Source organism: Python bivittatus, unplaced genomic scaffold, assembly GCF_059951505.1.
Source record: "Python bivittatus isolate LINGU-HERP-01145 unplaced genomic scaffold, Pbiv_v1 ctg000220_np1212, whole genome shotgun sequence".
NCBI classification, from domain to species: Eukaryota; Metazoa; Chordata; class Lepidosauria; order Squamata; family Pythonidae; genus Python; species Python bivittatus.
In genome coordinates this window covers 24,823,302-24,838,399 of record NW_028277048.1, presented here as the reverse complement: position 1 = coordinate 24,838,399, position 15,098 = coordinate 24,823,302, and the positions used below count along the sequence as shown (strand labels likewise).

Sequence of the window (15,098 nt, the reverse complement as noted above, 5' to 3'; positions counted from 1 at the left end):
CCTCCTTCTGAGTTCAGATATCTTGAGGAAGACTTGTTTTTTTCATATCTGTTTCCATCTTCAGAGTCTTTACAAATGCTGTTGTAATACTGTTGTAATACTGCTGCTCATCTCTTCTCTGAAATGATTTGTTAAGTTCCTTTCTGAGATTTTTATCTTTCTTGGGTTTGCCTTCTCTTCTTGGCAATTTCCACAGTTTGTTCTAACATCCAGTTTGCTTTCTTCTGTTTCTTCATCTTTGGCAGCCTGTTTTCACACTCAACCTTAATAACTAGGTTTATTCCCAATTCCTCTGGTTCTCTATCAATGAGATCCAGGATTTCAAAGTGATTCCTGATGCTCTCCTTGAAAAAGGTGGGTATATGCTCAAGGTCATATTGTGGCAACTGGTTGGCTTTCTTCTTCTTTCCTTAGCTTAATTTAGAACTTGCACATGAGCAGTTTGTGATCTGTTCCATAGTCAGCACCTGGCCATGTCTGATGCTATAATTGAGTTCCTTCACTTTCTTTTAGCAATAATGTAGTCAATTTGATTTCTATGCACCCCATCTGGTGATGTCCATGTATACAAGCATTGTTTTGGTTGTATGAAGACAGTGTTAGTTATGAAAAAATCATTGGAGTGACAGAAATTAGTAAGTCGCTCTCCTGCTTCATTTTAGTTTCCTAAGCCATACATTTTCCTCCTTAATATTTCCAATTTTTGCATTCCAATCTCCAATCAAAAGCAGCATATTTTGCTTGCATGTTCTGTCTATTTCAAATTGAACTTGATCATAAAACTTATCAATCTCCTCTTCTTCTGCATCAGTGGCTGGAGCATAAATTTGGATGATCATCATATTAAAGGGTTATCCGCAAAGTCTAATTGATATTATTTGGTCATTGATTGCATTGTAGCCAAGTACTGTTATTGCTAACTAAAAAAGCAACACTTTTTTTTATTATGTCCTGAGTAATAAGCAGTGTGATCTTCTGACTGAAAGTGTCTAATCCTGGTCCATCTCAATTTGCTCATGCCTAAGATGTAAATTTGTAGTCGTTTCATTTCATCTTTCACTGTGCTGAGCCTTCCCATGTTCATGCCTCTTACGTTCCAGGTTCCCACCGTAATTCTGTCTTTGCAGCTTCAGATTTTCTTTTCCTGTATGGCAACATCAGCAACTAGATGTCCTGAAGGCTTTAATCAAGGCACGTCATAAATGCCATTAGTACTCCAAAAGATCCTCAGCTCTTCCTCAGTAGCATGTTGAGTGCCATCTGATCTGAGGGGGCCCATCATTCAGCACTGTATCATCAATCATGCTATATTTTCTATCCATGTGGTTTCCTTGTAAAAACACAGGAAAGGTTTACCATTGCCTTCTCTGTGCAGTATGAACTGATGTCTTTGCCACTGTCACTAAAGGGATCATCTGGCTCTGGCATCTTCCTACATTGCTGCTGCCCAATAGAGGGGCCTGCTTGCTCTAGTTGGGCAGCTGAGATGACCGTTACGCCTTAGGTGACCCTGCTGGGAATATATACTCTTGGCACACACTCCTAACATTCTTCACTCATCCCTCCCAGGAAACAACCCTCCACCACACAGTCCACACAGCTGGACTGAAGGAGGAGGGATGTCTGCACAAACACTAAAACCTATTTAATTCAGCATACTGTTAATATATATGGCCATGTTTTGGCTGAATAAATGGATATACAGTTGTGTGAATTGATAAACACACATCAGTTTATGCACTCAGGATCTACTGCACCCTGCAGGAAACTAAGAACACCACTCACCCCACCTCTAGGCCCCATGGAACTACCGAGACATTTCTGAGGAGTTTTTGGTCAGGCAATTTTGTGGGAGAATGGAAAACCTGAGAAAACAATGAGAATGGGGAAGCCAAGGTGAATAAGCCCTTATTGCAGCCAAAAAGCTTGATGCACTGCTCATCCAGCAGCCGCTGTGCAACCAGAGAGCGATGAGCTGAGACCTTATGCTGCCTTCCACCCAGAATTGTATGCCAAAAGGCAACTTTGTGAAGAGAATATTTGTTTCAATGCTCACTAGCAGAAAACTGATTTACTTAACTCCATTTTTGGTTTTGCTTTGCTTAGTGAAGGAAGATCTAAGCTTGATATCACGTGGGATCACACTTAAGCGAGAATCTGTTTCTCATAGCATGGTCTAGGGCAGTATCCATCTACATGCTGAAGCACTGCTGGATTTATTTATTTATTTATTTTATTTATACATAGACTTATCCCCGCCCATCTCCCTGCCGCTGAATGCCTCGCTTTGCCTGACTCAGAAATGGAAAACTTAGCCATGAGCTCTCAGCATCAGCCAGATCCTGCAGTCTATCAGAAGAGGTCCCAATAAGACTTCATTAGGGTACGGCTGGGGGAGGAAGAAGGGCGTTTCCTCTTTTCTGGAGAGAGTGGGAAGGCTCCACTGTGGTTAGAAACTATCAGTTGTACTCCAATTTTCAAACATTCAACTTGTACTCTAAGGCTTACCTATATCATATCAGAGTGTAATGCATTCACTGTATTACATTATGTATTATCACTTCTGCTAATAGCAAATTTAAAAAGATTACAGCCAAAAATGGGGCCAGTGAGAAATTAAATACAGGAATCAGAATCCAAGATTTGAGGAGAGGGAGGGAGGGAGGGAGGAAAACCCTCTTTCCCCCACATTAAAAATTTGGCTTAATGAGCATTGAGTGTACTCTATAGTATTGGAATACAAGCGGTCTTTGGAAAGGGAAACTGAATAGGATGGAAGCACAGTCCTTGGAGGAAATGGGTGGCTGGAACCCCGTACCAGTTATTCTATGAAAGGGAGTAACTGCCACATTTTGTTGCAGGTACCAATAGTATTTAAGTGGCATTTGAGCAACAGTTCTCTGCTTACTTGATAGATCGTGAAATGGGAGTTTAGTAGGTTTTCTGCAAATGTCTCCTTTGGGCTTGTGAATGTCTTCCTACTAAGCCATTTCAGATTCTGACTGCCACTTTCTGCATCCAATTTTTCACCAGAGTAAACTGTGTGCCTCAGTCACTTGCAGCTCTGCCTGGTTAGCCTTGCTCCTCCAATGAAAGAGATCTTGACTATTTCCATTGCCCATGATGATGTGTGCAAGATTATATTTCTTTTGAGCTTTTGGATTGGTATCTTCTGAACTGGAAGGAAGGCAGCAAGGCAAACCCATCTTCACAGTCTCTCCCTCAGATAAGAATGCTGGAGCTGGAGTCAAGGTAGCTTCTCTTGTGCTAATGAGGAATGCCACTTTCAGGAGAGAGCAACGTATAGCTACTAGACCTGGGATGAGAGCCAGTTTGTTGAAATGGTTACAGGCACCTGGCTAGAAGCCAGGAGACCATGAGTTCTAGTCCTGCTTTAGACACAAAGCCAGCTGGGTGACTTTGGCCCATCTCTCTCTCTTAGCCCTAGGAAGATGGTGAGGGCAAATCATTTCTGAAAACGTTGCCAAGGAAACTGCAGGAACTTGTCCAGGCAGTTGTCAGGATTCAAGACATTTAAAAAAAGCTGTAGTAGCATAAGTACATAAAGAACAAGGAAGCCATTGCAGCATCTGGAGACCTCCTAGGGCTTGAGGCCAACTCGCCTAATTTGCTAGCTCTCTAGAACTGATCAGTGACAGGCTTTATTTGGGGATGAAAGCCAACCGCAGCTTCCTTATACAAGATTATTGTGCTCAGGAGATGCTTGCTCATGAAGCCCTCTGAATCTTCTAAATTTACAAGTAGACTTTTCCACATTCCACCAGCAAGGCTGATGATGGCAAGGGCTGAATCTCAAGGCCAGGAACACAGTTAGAAAATTCAAGTTAGGGCAAGGAACTTTATCCCTGCAGAAACACAGTGTTAATGGAAATTGATTCCACGTATGATGCATTAACTTTCCTTTTCCTGAAGTGTTATGTGGACTGATTTAGCATTGAGCATGTTTAGTTAATTTCCAACTCCTGAGGTGATTGCTGAAAGCTGTGACTTGGGCCACCTGCCAGCCTGGCTTATCTTCCCTACCACCACCTAATCTGCTAGAACAGGGAGAGGTAAGGAGAGGAAAAGAGAAGTGGAGAATATGTATGTGGCCAGTGGGAAGGGTTGTCCTTGTGTTCTGATGGGATGCTAAAAGTCTGGGTTTCTCTCTTAGTGCTCAGTCCTTCTATTTGTATACATGCATGTCTGAAAGAGTGTTAATGGACAAGACAAACTTGACCAACCAAGCATATGGTATAATATGCCTGCATAAATATGGCACTTTTATATGTGTATATAAATATGTTTATATGTGCATGCATGCAAAAACATTATTTGCAGTTACTATACTTGCAGTAGGTCCATCCATCTCTCTGCCCTTCCAGACAATTGGCAGTTGCTGCAAGTTCTCATTTGTAAGGTCATACTTTACAGCCTTTACTTGCTGAAATATTAACACCACCTCCTATCAGGAGAACAGCAATTATGGGCTTTTTTCCAACCAATTATTTAACTAGGTTGCTTTGTGGATGATAGCAGCTCTTAAATATTTGAACAATGTTCTAAGTTCACCATCCTAATCTCTGGAGCAAATGCTATAAAATAAGTGAGTTCAGGACAGCGATAAACACAAAATGGCCTATTTTGGCCACCAGAGGGCATCAAGACAAAACCTGAGAAGTATGAGACAAAAATTCAGGAGAAACTCAGAAAGAAAAAGGACAGTATTATGGAAACTGGATGGAACAGATTTATGGCTAAATACACGTGAAAGTGAAACAGACCTGACATATACTGATTCATGTATTTTCCAATCATGCTCCAAAGGAAGATATCACCAAGATGTATGGCTCTGTCTCTTAATGGCGTTTGTGACACCAGCCCAGCTATTTCAAAGTCCTACAGTAATAATTGTGTGGTCCTTGTCTATGTTGTGGAAAATAAAAATGAAGCAGGCCTATCAGTTTTTCTGGGGCAAAAAAAAAGAAAGAAAGGAAATAAATAAAGAGCTTGGAGGGGAAAAGGAAAGCTGACTCTGGATCAGTGCAATTGGGGGGTAGCAAGGAGTACTAAGAGCAAAGGTGGAACAAGTAAAGCAGCTGGTAAAGGTGCAGGAAGCAGCAACAAAAGGCTTTGTGACAACATCATAGAGGAAGCCTGTAGTCAGAATCCCACTGAAAATTGTAAACATGAGTCAGGCTTGGTGGTGCAAACTGAAAAGCATAGAATATCAAGTAAGGAAAAGCTTGTGGTTTGTGGATCTGCTTCTCCTATGGATAATCAGATAATGGTCTCTGATGACTCAGTTAGCTTGGGGCCTGTATAGGTATATAGATGTAGATGACAGATACAGATAAATTGCAAAGGGATCTAATTGTTTCCAGGTGATCTCCACCCAGCATCTGCAAGTATCCGCATGATTTCTTCAAAGGTTCATTCCCTACATTTCTCTTCTGCAAGAGCCTGCCCAATGATGAGTGTGTGAACACAGGAAGGCTCACTTGGAGCTACAAGGCATTTGACCTGTTCTGCTGTCCACTCGTCTCCTTCAAGGTGTGACCAAAAATCAATCCCTTTATAATTCCGGATTCTGCCATAGTGTCTGAATGTTAACCAGAGAAACTCTATGAAAAAGTAAAGTCTCATGAGGGCAATTCTACTCACTTTCAACATTGCTTAAAATGGAAAGATATTGCAAACACTTTTTCTGGAAAAGGAGCCACTGATAACACTCTTGAAAAGAGTGTACATTAGAGAAGCAAAAATAGTGTAGTGTTGGATGGCTTAACTGACAATACCCTGTTTCTGGTAGAGCAAAATTTGGCCTTCTGGGGGTCACATTCTACTCTACAGTATGATAATTATGGGCTGTTCCTTTCCACTATAAAGTTGTTCAGTTAATATAACTACATTCTCATGTGTCACCTTGAATCTGTTATGGAGCATCAAATGGATGAATACAAACACACCACATATTCTGGCATAGAAAGAATGAGCTGAAAACCTGCAAGCACTGTTTTCCCCTTAGACAGTACAGTCTCTGAAACTATGTTATATCCATGCCATGGGAAAGAGTCCTAAAGTCCAGATGTAAAATAGACAGAAACTGTACAATGTTTTTGTGTAGTCCTGCAAGATGGAAAATTCCTCAAGAAACCGCAAATCTCTTTCCTCTCTTTTCAACAACTCAGCACAGCTCTAGAAATGCCACTGCTTGCCCTCTTGTGAAAAATTATAAAGGGGTGCTAGATTCTCCTTTTCAAAACTGAGGAAGAATTGGGATTGACACAAATTATGAAGAGCCTCTTAGAAGAAACCAACAGCTGAATCATTCCTGCCCAAATCTTCTCAGAGAAGCCAAGGCCATTGCTGAAGGTCTAGCCTGACCACTGAATTCAAGAAAACATGCAGAAGAATCTAAAGAGGGAAGGCACTACAGAATGTACATTTTATTCCCTTGAAGGTAAGTTCAGAACTAAAGTTTTCATCATAGCCATAAACAGGCTTCTCTTGGTTCTGTGAACTCTAGCTGGAACTATGGAGAAACTCTCCAGCTTGATTCACCAGCGAAATTTCTGTCCGCCGTATACCTAAAGCATCCAAACAAGGAGGAGTTGCAAAAACCTGGTTTGTTTTACAAAACTAGGAATGACTAAAATCTGCACCTCTCAGGGAGCCGTTGGCAATGCACTTTAGCTTCTTAATCACATTTATGCCAAGAGCCTCGACGCGGTACTCCCTCCCGTACACAGTTGCTTGAGAATGTTCACTGCCTTGCCAATTGGTATTCCTTCTGAGGAACACAAATTTAGTAAGCTTAAGCTTATTAGGAACTGCTTGTGGTCAGCAACTGGGGAGAATAGGATGAACGATTTGATCCTCCTCTCGCTTTGAACAAGCTTTCAAAACAAATAAATTATAATAATGCCATTGATGGTTTTATTGCGTTGCAAGCAAAAAATAAATACTTTGCATATGGCAGCAAAATTGTAAGGGAGCACCTTAACTGAACAATGTATGGTGGTGGTTATAAGTACTGTGACTTTAAGACTGACATTTCAGGGAGGGCTCAGACTAACGTGTCGTTCTAACTGGCTGGGCGCAGGTTGATTTTGATTCTTTGGTAGGATCATATTATGCATGTATAATCACTTCTGCGTGTACATAGCTGAAGAATACGGAGCTATTCTGTATTCTTTACACTGAACTAGACAATTAAGAAACTGAAGTTTACTGCAGTTCTGGAGCCCCTTCCCATTACCATCCCAGGAGTTCAGGTCCTCTGAAAAGGCAAATGCTGTGGATTGTAACAGAGGACTTGCGCAGGGAAAAAAAGGCAGCAGATGTAATTGGTTGACAACTATCTGTGGTCATCTGCTATCTGCTACAGTACAAAGATATATGAGTTGCATAGAACAGTTGGGGGAGCCCTACACATCAATCTCCTAGGCCTGTGGGGAGCCCCGACTGTAAATAAATTGTACACATGCAGAAGGGGAAGGATGATTTGGATATAAACTCTACCCTCAGTGTGGGATAGCTGGTCTTTGTGATAATTGTGATAAAGAGAGAGGTCAGTTTGTGAGCCTATTGACATATTTATTGGTTTGTACTTTATGCACTTTTAATTGACTTGACTTCTCATCAAGAACGCTGTGGAATGTAAGAATACTGTTGTATTTGTTCCTCAGAAAACCACACTCTACTAGAAAAAAGAAATAAGAATTACTAATAGTCTGATGTGGATGAACATGTTCTGTATATCTACAGGTCTGGGGATGATTCCTTTTTTCTGTAAGGCTGGGGATTCTGGAAGTTTATTAAGATAGCATACTATTGTTAATTTACATTACAACGTCTTCCATTACTACGCTATATCTATCTATCTATCTATCTATCTATCTATCTATCTATCTATCTATCTATCTATCTATCTATCTATATCAATCAATCAATCAATCAATCAATCTTCTGGTTACAATACACAGCAGGTATTATAAGCCTTTCCAGGTGCCAGCACCATTATGTGCTTCTGCAACCTGAAAGAGTAAAAAGAAATTCCTAGCATCTGGAAAGACTATGAAATCCTGCAAGATTTCATCAATTTTATATCCATGATCTTACACGCTTTTGTGAGAAAATACTGCCATACTGGCTTTTCGTAACATTGTAGAATTGGTCCCAGGCCTCAGGTTAATGTATTACTGTATTTTGGGGGGGGGCTGTTTTGTTTGATTTGTGTTGCTTTTAAGATAATTTTATTCCAGGGTGTCTTTGTGGTTTTATGTTTTATCTGTTTTTATGGATTGTTTGGTTTTGTATGTCACCCAGAGTCCGTTGGAGTTGGGCAGCTATAACAAATTTGAATAAATAAATAAATAAATAAAACTGCTCAAGAGAACACAGAAATCTCACTAAATTTGGGCATTTTTAATGTTTAATTAATTAAAAATTTATTTTGGGATCTGCAAGTGGTCTCTAGGAGTACCACAGTTGTCTTAGTACCTACAAGTGTTGTACTGCCAATCCTGATTTATGATGTAAGGCTAATGTAAGGATAGGATGAGAGCAAGGATTCATTTTTATAAATTCATAAAAGAAGAGATTTTAGGTGAGTAGAGCAGAATCCTTTTCCCCTGATTGTCCTATCTGGGCACTTTTCTTCTCAGCTGAGCTCTATTACTGAAAGTATGCTTGTTCTGTAGGAAAAAAAATAGAGAAAAGGTCTATAATGAAGTAAAAGCAGGGGGGAGGGGGGAGGATTCTCCATTACTTATGTGTCCTTTTGTTGTTAAAAACAGGTTCCTCATCTCATGATGTTGCTAAATCTGAGGGGTCCAGAGCATGAGGCTCTCTTGAGAGCCCCCACACATATTCCTGAGTGATCTACCCTCCAGTTTCTCTCCCCCACCTGCTGTGTATTGTAACCAGAAGATTTAAATACACACACACACACACATATATATGTAATGCATAGTAATGGAATCTGCCCAACCAGGTTGCCCCAGCATAAGTATGGGCTTCTAACCATTTTCTGAAAGCGCTTTGCTCTCTACCTACTCTAGTCCATCAGGAAGGCTACCTCTCCCTGTCTTTTCCTGCTGGACACTGAAAGTCATGTTTTCCAACTTGTGGCCTCCTGCATTTCCTTTCCCCAGAGGTAAACTCCACCAATTGGCCACTGTGCACTGGGGCAGGAACACCCTCTCACTGTGGTTACTGGTCACTGCCCTCCATAGTTGTCCTATCCTGGACTGCTGGACCAATGAAATGCTGCACTTCTTTTTTAAACTGGGTCAATGGTCCTTTGTTTTTTGAACCAGATGAAAGGGATACAGAGTTCTTCCAGTTTCTCCTTACAGCCTAAATGATAGGAAGAATGGTAAAATTGTGGTATCTCCTCTTCCTCCTCCTCCTCTTCTGGTGGATACATTGGATGGGAGAGGGTCAAATGGGGGTGGGGTGGGGTGGGGGAACAGAGGTGGAGCTCATACAGAAGGTCTATTAATGGAAACCACATGTCCTCAAAGGCCTGCCTATGGAAAGGAAAGCAATTGGTGCTTGCTTCCTCAGCATGGGTGGGAGGAGTAAAAAAGCAGGGGAATCCACCAATTGGGGGCTGTGGAAAACATGGTCTGGTAGAATGCCAGGTCATCTCTGTGGCCAAAGCAGAGGAAGAGGTTGAAATCCAGAAAGAAGTTTCTCAAGCTGGCTTCATTTCCAACTGGTTTCCACAAGGCAGAAGCAGCTTAAGGTTGCAGTACAGAAAAACCTTAGTCCCCCTGCTGACACTTTTTCCCTTCCCCATTGCACTCTCCCCATTCCCTCCCCTTTCCCAAGCAACAGCATTGGCACCTTTGTCTCCGTCTTTCTCTTAGGCTTCAGAGAGCATCGTGAGTAAACCTGCAGACATGGCTAGCATCTTTGCTTCTCCAGAGGTACTTCTAGGGAGGGAACAAAAGGAGGAAAGAAAGGAAATAGGACAGGAATCTCCTGGAGAGTTTTGTGGTAATGGTGGTAAAGATCTCTATGGTACCAAATGTGGGAACTTTCCATTTTCAGGGTCCTGAATTTGCTCTACTGGCACCACCACTATTTTCTGTGTGTTCTGCATTTAAAGACAAGAAACCTTGTCCCAGCTAGACTGACCCCAGGACAAAGAAATCGATAAACTGGAGCAAGTCCAGAGAAGGGCTACCAAGATGATGAGAGGACTGGAAACCAAGTTCTATGGGGAACAGTTAAAAGACCTAGGTATGTTTAATTTGTAGAAGAGAAGGCTGAAAGGGGATATGATAGTGGTCCTCAAACATCTGAAGGGTTGTCACATTGTAGAGGGTTTGGAGTTATTCTCATTTGCTCCAAAGGATAAGGCTAGAATTAATGGGATGAAACTTCAAGGATATAGATACAGGTTAGACATTAAGAAGAACTTCTTGACAGTAAGAGTTGTCAATCAATGGAATAGGTTACTGTATAGAGTGGTTTCTTTGCCTTCACTGGAGGTTTCCAAACAGAGGCTGGATACTTATCTATTGGGGATGGTGTAGTGAATCCTGCAGTGTGCAGGGGGCTGGACTTGATGACCACTTCAGACACTCCCAACTTTACAATTCTATGAAATACAAAGCATAGGTTCATAGGATATCAATTGAAGGCCTACACTCCAGTCCATGGCATCAGAATTGTATTCAAGGTTTTAGGGATCTGAGATAATTTTGTCCTTGAAAAAACTTAAGAAGCTTCTTAGCAAACATGTTTGGATTTTATATTTAAACCCACAAAAAAGGGTGACAATATGGATCAGCAAGGCATCTGCTGAAGGCATTCAGATTGATTGAACCACAAAAATATTCAAGAGCCTCCAAACAATTCTTAAGAAGAGTGATTTTTGACAGAGCTATAGTAAATAAATGGACTGGAGTTTTCCTGGTACCTTTCCTTTATACTTGAAGGGTTTTCAATGATATCTAATACGGGACTGATGACAATAAAGAAGTTGCTAGTATAACAAAAATTCATTCTTCTTCAATGTGATGTACATGAGCAATCTATGGAGTCCCTCAAAGGGAATAACTGAAGGAATGAATGGCTTCAGATAACTCCCTCCCCAACATACTTGAACAATGGTTCTGATGGGAAATTGCTGCTGGAGGAGACAAAATCCCTTTATGGATCTTAACAACTTCATAAAAACCTAGAGTTTGGGCATCTGTGTTCAACAACAAAACATTGTTTTTATAATGTATGATTTAAAGGTAGCCTTCCCTACAGAGCAAGCTACTACTCGTCTTCTGTAAGAATCATGTACACATGTATTTTATTTTATTACATCATACCTTTCCTTTTCTCTAAGGAACTCTGAATACTGTACCTCACAGGTGGACAGCTTGGAGCCTACGAGCCATAAATGGCCCTTGTCTACTTTGTCTGTTGTTTTCTGAATCTCCATGAGACCCACTCACATTTCCTACCACCCAGTTGATGAGCCTGCAGTTGAGCTCTTGGAAACAGCTGGCAATAAAGCAGCAGCTATCTGGAGTACGAGAGCTGGGAGGGAGGGGAATGAGGTGTTCCTCCATGGATCAGCAAGCTATGCATGCATGCAAGCCCAGCCTTGAGAATCAGAATGGTTGGGTACTCATGGTTTTCATTCCCCCTCCTTGTGCCCTTTTATCCTCACAACTGTTCTGTGAGATAAGTTACACAGAAAGAGTGTGGTCCATTTTGGACATACATATCATAGCTATTAAACCATTATATAAATCTGTGTCTTTGCACTCTGCATATCCTTCCTTGTTCATTGAAATTCAACAGCTCCTGAATTGATTAATATAGGTACATGCTGGATTTGGATGGATTCCAAATCAAATTTTGGAAAAATGTAGATGGGCTTCTCCCAAATGGCCCAAATCTGAACCTTCCTAAAGTTTTGCTAATGATTCTGCAATTCAGAGGGACACAGAGACGCTGCATATCAGCACAACAGAATCCGATGTTGCCTACAGAGGAAAAATATAGCTATTTTAAAAACTCCAATATAGACAATGGGTGGCACAGAAATTTAAATTTCCTTTTCCGGCTTTGAATTCATGCTCCAAGTCAAATCAGGGAACTTGTCAAATTAGTCAAATTGTGCTGTTCTTTGAGCCAGTAAGTCTGAACTGATTCTTGGAGCTGGTAGACATCCCTTTGATTAGCCATAACCTGGACAAACTGCATTTGAGCCAGTAAATTATGGTTACTGGAATCAGAAAAAAACATGATCTTGAACAGCTATTTAAACATGATCTCAAACAACATTTAAGATCCTGCTCATTGTTTGATTGTCTCCTTCTCTGATACAACAAGAATTTATAATTAAAAACTGCAAAATTCTACCTCGATGACAAGAAGAATGATGGCAAGAGAACAAAGAACCCAGCTAGTGAGTGCGTGGATGGATGGAGCCTACCTGTTACAGGTCTCAGGGCTAAGTGTGGGAAACTTGAACCTTCTCAGTCCTGGTATGATGCTATAGCGAAGTTGAACAACCTTTTAGTGGCTACAGGTTGCACTTTGTAAAATTATTTTGTTGTTGAAGACTGGAGTGAGTAGGCAATAAAATTATGGCAATTTCTGGGTGGGTGTGGAATTTCCAGATTTTGATGGTAGGGTTGCAGTTGGGGATAATTTTTTTTCTGAGCTTCTCCAGCTTTCTCATGAAGGATGTGCAGTGTTTTGGACTGAAAGAGAAAAAGTGAGTGGAGGCTCTCACCTCACACCTGTCAACAGTCCCTTAAAGCAGCTGCACCTTTCTCCAGGATAACGTGGCTGCCCCAGCAGCTGCAGTGCAATTCTGAGAAAATACACATTTGGTTTAGGGAGCAGTTAAAGTGTATGTCCTTGGGCATCCCAAAGCCTCTTTTCCCTTTTCAGTGCCAAGCACAACACAATCCTATTTTACATATCCATTTTGTTTTCTTTTGTTTTCTGCCATAAACCAGCAAGAAATGCTGAATTAGTTTCAGCATTTTAACAACATGATTTCAGCAAGCCCTAAGGATCCCCCCAAAGTATTTGGGAATTGTATTTGCTCAGGCCTGCTCTATTAGACTCTTACTAGCTTTGGCCTGAAACTATAATAACTTGTCCAAAGAATTAATCCCCCTTGTAATCCCATAGCTGGTGGGAGTAGGAGAGCCAAAATCTGGCACATCTCCTTAGAAGTTACCAGGCTGATGAAAGCCCATTGCAGGGAAATGTCATAATGTAGAGGTGATAAGGAGCAGAGCAGAAACAGTGCTTCAGCCTGGAACCTTCTCTTGTTTCCTAACGGATGAATTAGAGAAGTCAGCTTTGATGTCCTTGCTCAGGAAAAGAGGACTTGTGTGATATTGATCAACAAGCTCAAATGTCTACTTTACCTCTGCAAGGGCACGTGATTCACAAAGGGGCCCTAATTGCCTCTCAAATTCAAAGTCTTGTTTAGAACAAGTAAGCCTGTTAGGACTTCCTAACATGAATTTCCCACCCCTTCTTTTCTTTCTATGATAACAGATAGCACTTCTCTGTATTTATTCTTCTCTCTTCCTTGTGGTCATTTGCTGCTTTCAGATGACTGTGAATTGAATAGCTGTTAGACTGTGCCAGGAGCAAAGAACTGTCAAGAAATACCTTGGAATGACATGGGATAAAAAGTAAGTCTCTCAGATTCTTTGGATACAGTTCTTACTGTCTCAGACGGAGAGCCATCTTGGCTGGAGCTGATAGGATCTTTGTCTAAATACAGCTGGAGGACATCAGGTTACCTATTGCAGCTAGAATATTTCATTCTCCCCTTTGCTTTGCCAAAGGACTTATTTTCAAACACATACTCCTGAAAAGTGTCAAGAACTACCATAAACAAGAATATTTCTGTGCATGCAGAGAGAGGACTTTTTGTGCTGTTGAGTAGTTAGCACCAGTATCTGTGCATTCAACTATTCAGAACTGGAATCTGAGATTAGAAAGGTGCTGGATTCCATGATAGTTTGCAATTTACACTGTTTTTTAAAAAGAAAAATTATAATGACTTAATGGCCTGTGTTTCTTTGTCATGGAAGAAACTGCATTAAACTTCTGACTGTTCAGTCAAGTGGGTGAGGTTTTCTGCCAGTGAGATCAGAGATCAATTGATTAAGCTTGATCAATTTCTCAGAGCCAATGGCTCAGGGTCAAAGTAAATAGCAAGCTTAATTGCAACTCTACACTTGTGAAATAAATAGCAGGTGCAGGGTATGCATGTGAGTTTTAATATTGAGAAATGGCTATGTGCATTTCAGGTAAATGCCATTGGTGCTCACTAAGGTGAAGCCAAAGTCTTCACCAAACCATTTGTCATCAGAAATAGAGGCTTATCCTCCCACCAATTATTGCCCTTAATCTCAATGCTACTCAGGTTGCTTCGGCTGGTAGGCGATCATAAAACACAAATCCATGAATCATTTCCATTCAAGAGGGCCCTGTGCATGCTTCAAAAGTGATTGAGAAGTGTGCACTTTACCCCTTGCCCAAGTGCACACACAGCACATCCCTACTATTTGTTAGAACAGTCCAACTCTTTTCAGGGTTCAGAGTTACACAAATGAGTGGATTCTATAAGGCAGCAGCACATTTTCTTTAGGCTTCTCCAGAAGCCTGAAAGAAGTTGGGCTGCTTTAATGAACACCAAGAGATAGGTCACACTCATGCAAGATCCAAAGCAGGAGTCCAGCATGGCATGGTAGGAAAAATGGGCCATCTCTCAAGGACTGGGATCAGCCATTCTTCACATGTCCCTAATGTGGCCTAGAGGTAGGGTTGCCAGCTCTTCCTTTGAGCAGGGCTCCTGTGCATTAAAAGCTGTGCACCATGCAGAAATGCTGTAAAATTCATAGATCGTGCTGCTACTTTCTCCTTCTGCTTTTAACACAAAACACTCCTTTGCAACCCTCAAGAGAAACAACTTGACCTGTCAGCCAGATTACAATATTTATTTTTTTAGTCTATTAACTCTTTTCCTTTTAACTGATTATCATACATATTACATTTTCTCCAGCACAGATGATGGTACGGTGCTTTTCAATCAAGACAGTTGC

General features: G+C 41.1%; 1 protein-coding gene and 1 long non-coding RNA gene across 3 annotated transcripts in view; one reads left to right on the top strand and one right to left on the bottom strand.

Annotated features, from left to right (window-relative positions):
• Window positions 1-15,098, bottom strand: part of ASIC1 (acid sensing ion channel subunit 1) — a 176,493-nt gene that overhangs the window by 43,423 nt on the left and 117,972 nt on the right. The window lies entirely within an intron of this gene.
• The window catches only part of LOC148216304 (uncharacterized), an 83,512-nt gene continuing 81,863 nt past the window's right edge, over window positions 13,450-15,098 (top strand). Inside the window, exon 1 of the long non-coding RNA XR_015795704.1 lies at window positions 13,450-13,679. This is a non-coding gene — a long non-coding RNA (uncharacterized LOC148216304). The remainder of the gene's footprint in view (window positions 13,680-15,098) is intronic.